The sequence below is a fragment of the Pantherophis guttatus genome, chromosome 2, assembly GCF_059756535.1.
Source record: "Pantherophis guttatus breed Tessera chromosome 2, ASM5975653v1, whole genome shotgun sequence".
Classification (NCBI taxonomy): Eukaryota; Metazoa; Chordata; class Lepidosauria; order Squamata; family Colubridae; genus Pantherophis; species Pantherophis guttatus.
Genome location: NC_142064.1, coordinates 63,340,666 through 63,350,244, shown reverse-complemented (window position 1 = coordinate 63,350,244; position 9,579 = coordinate 63,340,666). Strand labels below are relative to the sequence as shown.

Below are 9,579 nucleotides of genomic sequence, written 5' to 3'. Positions count from 1 at the left end.
GCATTATAGAGCGGTATTAACTCTTCACGTGATCTTTATTTTGGACCCTGTCCAGTTCAGTGTTGGCACTACAAAGTTTCAGACACTAAGGATTCTGCATAGGCAGGCACATATCTGTTTCTGGTCTTATAGGCACTATGTGAAACTTTCCCTTGGGTTCATGCTGCGCTGCATTGGGGTCTTGCCTGTTTTTTTCTTTTCTCCTGCCTTTGCTCTTCCAACCCAAACATGTGTTTTCAATATTCCGAATGTATATTCCACAACCATATATGTTTCCTGGTGTTCCTGGCTGATGCCTGGTTGAGCCTTCCAATAAGCTTGGGATAAACAGGGAAGTGTCATATAACAGTTCTCTTTCTATGATTCCTATCATGGAGAGTGATTGGAAAAAATGGCAGGTGGACATGTTTTCCAGGTATATTGTCTTATGTAATAATTGATTTGGGTTATTTGCATTTTCATCTTCCAGATTTAGTCCACATAAAATGTTTTGCTGTTCGACCACCATAATAATGGCATCTTCCTTGCTTTCCTGCATATTTTGAAGGTAAAACTGTTTCTACTCGTATCAGAAAAATTATGTGTTTTCTTGACTGACATCTGGGAATCAGAGTTTAACCAGTATGACCATTTTCAGTGGAACAGTAAAAAACCCCAAGCAAGTAGAATGGAAATGAGAAAACCTTAGGTTCACAAGAAAGCATGTTACTACTTAAAGAAAATAAGGTAATAAAATTGAAAGTTTAAACCTAGCTCTCCTAAGTTTCTCAAAGCACAGTTTTACATTCTGGATTCAGAAATTGGGATCTTATGGCCTATTAAAGCTTAATGAAAGAACCATATGTTAGCATGAAGGATCAGTTCACATTCTTTCAAAGATACTAAAAACTTGCATTCCTGTCTTTGTTCTTTTTTGGGGAAAAGTGTAGTAAATTGCGTTCCATTGTTCAGATTTTTAAAAATGTCCTGACAAGAAGCAGACTAATAAATGTGTATAATTTGTAAGGTAAAAAAAAAAAATCAAGACTATATAAGAAACATAACAAAAATTCAAGTATGGACTTGCTTCAAAACTTTTTTTTGCAGGTGGGCAGAAAAATCTATTGGAACACATTTTGGGGAGGAAAATCACGCATCATATTTTACCTCAATCTCTTGCCAGTATGAACACTTCCATTCCACTTGACAAGCTGTTGTCCTAATTCAATGAAGTTAATTATGTGTGTAAATCCATCAGTGGTAGTAAATTACCAACACATTTACTTAAATATAAGCATATGCTTAAATTCTAAAAAGTCCAAGGGGATCAAGTTAAATCTAAACATACTCTAAATCTGGCATGAGGATAGCTTCCTCTGTAATGCCCATTTTATGATTATACTGTACTTCTCACAAAGTATATGTCATACAGCTTTCAATTGTCTTCATGCTGAAGTCTGATGTTTTTCTAAGCTGTGAAAACCCAAAGGAACTGCCTAGAACAAATGGAACATTCTCTTTAGATGAATCTGACTTCTCTACCAGGTCTGTTCATCATATAGATTCTGGATGTGAAGTCCTGTGGGGGTTGCTTTTTCTTAAAGCCAAAGGCATTTTTCAACAATTTATATGTAGTCAGTGTGAAAGAGTATTTCATAATGTCAGGATTCACATCTGGGATCAACAGTATAACACCAGGCTGACATTTTCACCCCTTAGCTCAGTTTCTTGGCTTGACTTGGCTGAAGACTCAACAGACACAACTCAGCTAGATGAGAATCTTGACTGCAGTAAAAAATGAAGGCACACAGTCAACATTGCAGGTCAAAAATGTCAGAGATATGTATCTATTTGCATGGGTTTAAACTCAAGGCTCATTTTTCCTGCCTGCCCAGATTAATGGATTTAATTAATTAATAGGCTTGGTTCTTGTTAGACTTGAAATTAAGTCATTTGTGGTATGTTTACATAATCATCTCTTGCCTGGGTTGGGTTGCCTCCTCACTAATTTCAACCCTAACAATAAATATAATAAAACCCTTCAATTAAATAACTGCCTGAAGAGATATAGTGTAATATACACAAATGCTCACCAGGAGCAAACAATAGTAAATATCTTCTTGGAATGGAGGCACTATTAATGTTGTTATTATACTTTGCCTAGTATGCACACTTCTTGCAAATGTTTTCCTTTTTAATTAATAGTTCAGCAATATAAGATGCTTTCATTTTTTAAGAATGGAAAACTATATTTTCTAGGTATGATAGGTCCATTTTATGTTGCATTAATCAGATCATACCTTGAATGCCATATCCTTTTCTTTGGGTTATCATAATACAAGATGGATGATGACAACCTAGAGAGAGTTCAGAGAAGAATATCATAATTGATAAGGAGTTTGGAAGCTAAATCCTAATGAAGAAAGAATACATTTTTAGCCTAAAAAGATTAGAAATCTGAGGGGATATATGATAGTTGCCTTTCAGTTTCTGAAGGGCTGTCATAGGAAAGAAGATATGGATATATTCTGTACAGCTCTTGAGGGAAGAACAAGAACCAGAGCATAGAAATTTTTCACAGGGAGATCCAAAGTCAAAATAAGGAAGAAATTCCGCATCACAAGAGCTATTAAGCAGTGGACTGGCCTGCTTCTTGGACGTTTTCAAGCAAACATTGGATTTCCATTTATCTGGGATGGTTTCAGTCCTGATCAGGAGTTTGGACTAACAAGTTTCCAAGATTCCTTCCCATTTTTAAATTCTAGGTCATTGCAAAATTGTGTGTTGTCGTCCCCCCCCCCCCCATTGAATATCAGATTAAGAGAACCGGAACCATTTGATTGAAATATTATTTAAAAATAACACTAGCATGGTTTCTCAACTTGTTTCTTTGTGTAAAATATTCTCTACTTAGTATCAATCGCTCTGCAAACTGCCTCAAGGAATTTTTGAAAGGTTGTCAAAGCTCTTTGGTTCAATTTGCTCCCAAGACATAAGCATGAATTAGGCTTGCTTGTTGCTACTTGTCAATGTTTAGTAGCTGATGGCAAGTTCCACTGGCTGTGGTGCCAGGTGGGCGGCTGTACAGCCACTTCAATTTAGCAATCTCACCTCTTGGTTGCCAATGAATCACAGAATCACCAAGGCAGAAACTTTGTTTCCTCTTACATGGTAAATTCGCCAGATTATTGTAAATTCGCAGGATATTTTGTTTTTTGCAAGGTATATGTATACATTCGAACTAGACTGATGTTTCTCCGTGTCATATATATGTGCGTGTATGTGGGTATATGTATAATGGCTATCTTTTGAGAGCTAAATGCAATGAAATTTCATTTTAATGTATGCTGATTAGTTTGCATTTAAAGTGACAATAAAGTTCTATTCTATTCTATTCTATTCTATTCTATTCTATTCTATTCTATTCTATTCTATTCTATTCTATTCTATTCTATTCTATTCCATTCCATTCCATTCCATTCCATTCCATTCCATTCCATTCCCTTACCCTACAAATGCTAAAATCTTCCTTGAAAACGAAGGCAAAGCCTTCTAAAGGAGTCCTGCCAAATTAGATGCATCTGTGTGCTAAACTAGAGGCCTTTCAGATAAGGCTCACCAAGTGTAGAATGTCTCACATAGAGAAACTTGCCTGGCACTTACTTACTTTTTAATGACTGCTGCTCATCATTATTTTCTAAGGCATTCTAAACTTTTCAGGATTTCACTTCAATTTAGTTTCAAACTGACATAGGATGCTAAATTACATCAGCTTTTGACCATTGCTCTGGAAAATCCTGTCTGTAGAACTGCCAGTTCCACCCTTCAGATCAAAGAGAAAGAGAAAAACAATCCAGAACATTTGGGTGCTTAATCAAACTGAACTGCCAAAGTACTCAGCAAGGAATCCATTCCTTTTATGTAGAAATGAACTAATAAGAGAAAACACAAGTGTAAGAACGCACACAGAATGCCCGGTATTTTCTTCACTTAGTAATTCTTGCAGATATTTTGTCAATAAAATTCTAAAGATATTGATAGAAATAATGCAGAGGAAGCGAAAATGTGTGATTGCTTTCCTTGCCACAAATTGTCTTGTCACCTTGAAAACAATATCAAAGGAAGCTGAGGGAAAGGTTGTTGGTTGCTGGTTACCTTGTATTGTGCTACCCTGCACTTTCTAAATGCTTCTTAGCTCGATGCTGTACATGTGTCAAGGGTCTCAATGTTAACCAACAAGGTAGCCTATCATGCCATGAAGTGAAAGACCTGTGTCTCTCTCCCAGTCATCCTTTTGCATTTGTTTCAAATATTCATCAGAGGGAAGTATCTTTATCTTCATGCTCACTCATAGATACAGTTGTCAGCAAGAGATTCCTGGTCTCCAATAGTGACCTGGGACTTCATATAGTACTGGCAATAACTTTAGGATCACTTTGAAAAATTGTATGTAATTCCATCATCTGTGATGAAATTATTTCATTAATTATTTCATCAATTATTTTATTTTTAAAAAAAACTTCCTGTTCACCCAAAATGACAATATGATCCGATTCTATTTCTAACTTTTATTTCTACATTTAAATAGTTTTTCATTAAATTCAATGAAAGATTGGATCTAAAACCTTAAATGATCCTTATAATTCTGTGGCTCTATTCTCATTGGTACCTAACCATAGTGCAAACATGGTATGACAACATATTTTTTTTCTGCCCTGTCCCCATGACATCTCATGCTCAGTTCACAAATAAGATAAGCTCAAATTATTCTTAGCAATAAAATAGTATGTTTCCTCCTGTTCGGAAGCTGTCCCAGGGCAGTGCCAGACACTCATTATTTTGAAGAGAAGTCACAGGGGCTCAAAACAGAGGCAATAAAAATATGATAGAAATCAACTGTGGGGATGACAAATTTGATGCTAATGTAGTTTATTGCCTACTAAGGTACAGGTAGAACCTGTAGCATTATTATTTTGTACTGTACTATAGTGAGGAAAAATCTTGTCTTTTAGAAAGTGTATATCAAGTCTGCTGCCACTAGATGGCACACAATCCACTTCTTACTAGCATAGATGGTGTGCTTTGCAGAATGTTACTGATTATCCATATTCAGATTGGCAAAGTTTTCTTTTATAGTATATTGTTTAGTGCATTGAAAAGAAATATTAAGACCTTCTATGATTTTAAAAGTAAACGTTTGTCCAAATGTTTATGTCCATCAGGATCTGGGATAAGGATTTGCAATCAGCTGATTACCAATAGTTCTGAAATTGGATGGAAAATTTGCTATCAGAATAACCAATTTCATTCGAAGTGAACTTTAAAGTGAACTTGAGTATTTCTATAAAAATAATAGTTTAATAAAGTAAACATGTGAAAGAAATCTTTCTTCTTCTTCTTTTTGGATAGCAAAAATTCTATAAGGTTTTGCACATCCCGAGGAACAATTTTCATAAATAGTTAGATGACATGGATTTTTAAAAATTGATCTTGCTTTTTCCCTGATATGCTGCTATTACATAAATGAAATATTCACCACCCAGGGAATAGTCAGCCACAAAAACCTTCCCACTTCAAGTCCGTGGTGGTATAGACTTGGCAACTTTATATGGGGATTTGTTTTATTGGCCCACTTAGGTGAGCTCAGAAAGTGTGCCCCTTGAATTCAGCACCAAAGCTTTGAAGAGGAAACCGAACGAAGATATGAATGCCAATAATAGAATTTTGTCTGTTCTATTATTTATTTTATTACCCATCTACAATAACAAGACATATGATAAGTAAAGTTTCTGACATGAGGGTTAAGTGGGGTAAAAACCAAAACAAAATTACCAAAACGGAAGCTCATTTTTAGTACATAAATTTCAATTTCTATTTGTCATATCTATTTCAAAAGCTTCAGGATTGAAAGATTATCTAACTCACAGTCTCTCTCTCTCTCTCTCTCTCTCTTTCTCTCTCTCTCTCTCACACACACCAGCATATATCTGTCAATTTTACAACATCTGCTTTTTAAGGAGTGGCCCATTAAGAGGCTGGCTGTACTTTTCTTAGGCTCTATAAATCAGGGCTAATCTGGATACCTTGGGATTGGCATATAACGGCTTGGCTCTTTTGAATCTGTCTTTCTAACCTGACACCTTCCAAATGTCTTGGGACTGTAACTCCCACACTTCCCAGCCAGTGATTGTTCACATCTGGAAGGCACCACAAGAGTTGAGATACTGTTCCAGAAGCTTCAGAATACAATGCAAACAATCCCAGCTTTTAATTGGCTAGCCATTTTAAAAAATAATTCTGATTTATTTTTCCTTACTCCTTTTCAGTGCCTGTTTTTTTATATCTATTATGTTCCATACTTGTCAGCTGCTGAGAATCCTAGGAGGAAGGTGGGTTAACCGTTTTTTATAACTATTGTGCCATTTCATATCACTTTGGAATAATAGGTTTTAAAATGTAAACTAGTACAGGTAGTCCTCGACTTATAACACTTCATTTAGTGACCATTCAAAATTATAACAGCACTGAAAAAGTGACTTAGGATCATTTTTCACACTTACAATATTTGCAGCATCCCCACGGTCATGGGATCAAAATTCAGATGCTTGGCAACTGACTTGTATTTATGACAGTTGCAGTGCCCTGTGTGATCACCTTTTGTGACCTTCTGACAAGCAAAGTCATTGGGGAAGCCACATTCACTTAACAACTGTTACCAACTAAACATCACCAGTGATTCACTTAACAATTGTGGCAAGCATGGTCGTAAAATGGGGCAAAACTCATTTAACAAATGTCTCACTTAGCAGCATAAATTTTGGGCTCAATTGTGGTAGTAAGTTGAGGACTACCTGTATAGAAAATAGCCACCATTATGAAATCACATTAACAAACAAGAAGCGAAAAGCATAGAAAGGTTCCCATCAGTTGGAATAACTGGATAAAATAGCCCTTTACTTTCTTCCAGCTTTTTACCACCTGGTGTTTTCCATGCTAGCTCAGAATTTAGAGAATTATTTGATGCTTAAAATTGGCATCAAAATAGAGAAGTAAGAATTCAACATGCAAGATTTCTTGGAGACGGGCAGCAGAGAGATAAGTTAAAGAGACCCTGACCCTTCTTTGTCTCCTTTGTTGATCCCTGTCTTACATCTAATGTTTCTGTTTTCAGTCACTGTCTTCCTTCCAAGGTAATGGATGACACATCTAGCAGATTTTATATGTCTTCAGGCTGCTCTTGGATGATGTCTGAATAAGAGGAAAACTTCCATAGGAGTATAACTAAAGATGGCAAGCCTATCTCATACATAGGCAAGGGATGAGAGGAAGAGAGGGTTATGGAGAAGATGCTGCTACAGTATATTTATGCCGTATTTAGGTACAAGTGGGGCCTCTTATGGGTTACGGCAGTGGTGAAATCTAATTTTTTTTTACTACTGGTTCTGTGGGCCTGGTGTGGCTTGGTGGGTGTGGCTTGGTGGGCATGGTAGGGAAAGGATACTGCAAAATCTTCTCCCCCCCTCTCCCCCACTCTTGGGCTAGTCAGAGGTGGTATTTGCCGCTTCTCCGAACTACTCACAATTTCCGCTACCGGTTTTCCAGAACCTGTCGGAACCTGCTGGATTTCTCCCTGGGTTATGGTCAAAAGGATACGCCCTGCAACAAGGAAATCTGCATTGTGAAGCAAAGGCATATGGGTTAACTTGTGGCCTCCTTCAGTTCTGATCCCCATCATAAAGAGATATTTTGGACTTTGGGAATGAATGTATGTCTCAACACTGTCAAACTATTCACTGAGGCTGCATTACTATTAGTCTTCTCATTGTTCCTATCACCCATCTCCTCCCACTTATGACTGCATGACTGTAACTTTGTTGCTTGTATCCTTACAATTTATATTGATACTGTTTCCGAGTATGACTTGATTGCTTATTTGTACCGTATGACTATTATTAAGTGTTGTACCTTATGATTCTTGACGAATGTATCTTGTCTTTTTATGTACACTGAGAGCATATGCACCAAAGACAAATTCCTTGTGTGTCCAATCATACTTGGCCAATAAAGAATTCTATTCTATTCTATTCAAGTTAACATACTAAATATACCAACACTTCCATTATAGCACATATCATCCTCCTTGCTCGTCTCTTTGAGAGGATCTTGACGCTCTCTGAACTTGGTTGTTTCCTTGCAGGTGTTTCATTACCCAAATTAGGTAACATGCACTAATGATGTTACTAAGTTTGGGTAATGAAAAATCTGCAAGAAAACAACCAAGTTCAGAGAGCACCAGGGACCCCTCATTTCAACCCAGAGCTACAAATATTCTCCTTTATTACCTCTTTGATTCTTGAAGAAAGAATTTTATTGGGACAGTGCAGAAAAATAAATAAATAAAGCAATACCTTGACTCCAGGTGTTTTTAACTTTGGAATTAGTTAAATTTGTCAAATAAAGTTGGTCCCAGTTATCATGACTTTTAAGATGTCTGTTGCAAACTTGCAGATTTATCAGTTTCCCTGGTGGCAAAGGTTTGTCAACAGTTTTCATTAAATCAAGGTGTTTTTTCAAGAACGTGTTATCATTTCAACATGTTGCATAATTAAAGGATTAGCATGCTTCTTTAAATGAGTTTAGGGAAGACATTTGTGTGTGTGTGCAAATTCATTCCTGGTTAAATAATTTGCCATGGATTTCAAGATTTCAAATTAATATACAAAGTGCATTTTCTTACTGAGACTCTATGGGAAAAAAGACATCTGGAAAACTTTACCATGAAATTATCTCCTTTATGTCATGGAAAAAGAGATTGTGTGTTGGATCCATAAAGTCACAAGAGTTGATTCTAATGCTTCATCTGTGCAGATCTGGGAATGAGTCATTGTTTGGCTATCCTTTAAAAGTATACAGCCCGAATTGGTAACATTCAGTTCTGCTTATAAAGCCTGATTCTCTTCATCAGTGGAAGAATGTATTAGTGTATGACGTACTACTTTTTTTGCAGTATGCAATCATTTAGCAGATTTTTAAAATTTAATGTGTTGGTGGGTTTATCTCATCCTTCTTCAATCTTGTAGCTCCCAGACATTTGGGTCCCTTAGCTGCCATAATGCTCAGAATGAGCTCCATGCTTGTTAAGATATCTGAGAATTCCCACACATCTGGAGGGCATCAAGGTGGAAAAGATTGGATTTTTTATTGATTCAATATGGAAATTTAATTAAAAGGGCAAATACATATTTCAAAACTAATACTTAGTTTAACAGTTTTGAATAACCTTTAGCGTGCATTTATTTAATCCTCTATAATACAGAGGAGGGATGCGGTGGCTCAGTGGCTAAGATGCTGAGGTTGTCACTTGAAAGGTCAACAGTTCAGTGGTTCGAATCCCTAGTGTCACATAACGGGGTGAGCTCCCGTTACTTGTCCCAGCTTCTGCCAACCTAGTAGTTCGAAAGCACGTTTGGTGGGAAGGTAACCTTTGGTGGGAAGTTAACAGCATTCCATGCACTTTTGGCATTTAGTCATGCCGGCCACATGACCACGGAGACGTCTTCGGACAGCGCTGGCTCTTTGGCTTTGAAATGGAAATGAGCA

The 9,579-nt window shown here is 36.8% G+C and overlaps 1 long non-coding RNA gene across 1 annotated transcript in view; it reads left to right on the top strand.

The window, feature by feature from the left end:
* Positions 1 to 375: 375 nt before the first annotated feature.
* Positions 376 to 9,579, top strand: part of LOC117661383 (uncharacterized) — an 82,395-nt gene continuing 73,191 nt past the window's right edge. Inside the window, exons 1-2 of the long non-coding RNA XR_015732230.1 lie at positions 376 to 547; positions 6,306 to 6,368. This is a non-coding gene — a long non-coding RNA (uncharacterized LOC117661383). The remainder of the gene's footprint in view (positions 548 to 6,305; positions 6,369 to 9,579) is intronic.